The sequence below is a fragment of the Capricornis sumatraensis genome, chromosome 10 (assembly GCF_032405125.1).
Source record: "Capricornis sumatraensis isolate serow.1 chromosome 10, serow.2, whole genome shotgun sequence".
In the NCBI taxonomy this organism is placed as follows: Eukaryota; Metazoa; Chordata; class Mammalia; order Artiodactyla; family Bovidae; genus Capricornis; species Capricornis sumatraensis.
Genome location: NC_091078.1, coordinates 3552910 through 3553418, shown reverse-complemented (window position 1 = coordinate 3553418; position 509 = coordinate 3552910).

The window sequence follows — 509 nt, the reverse complement described above, 5'->3', positions numbered from 1 at the left end:
ACTGTCGCCCTCTTTTTAGAAGAGACACCATTATCCACATCTTTTCAGTAAAGAAATTGAAGTACAGGGAGATTACGTAACTCATCCAGGAGATTAAGTAACAGCAAGCGAGTAATGGACAGCAGACTATTTCCATATATCAGCTATTTTGGGCTTTCTTGAAAGAGCATATTTCGTCTAACACCCCAGGCATCTCAACCCTTGGAGACAGATGGAGATCTGTCTTGTGGGAATGGGACTCATCATGCCTACATCCACAGGATACCAGGGTGCCTTGTCCTGGTAGATGAGTACAGTTGCGTCTCATACAGAGGAGCGGTGCTCCCCAGGAAAGGAACTCTCCTGCTGATCAGGAACTAATTCCAGCTCCTTTTGACTGTAATCAAAAACACAATATATGTATTGTATTATATATATATATATATGTATGTCTAATTTGGTACAAAAGGGGCTCTTAATGTTCAGTTTTAAGTTCTTCAGATGTTGAGCTATGGGGGCGGCAGAGACAT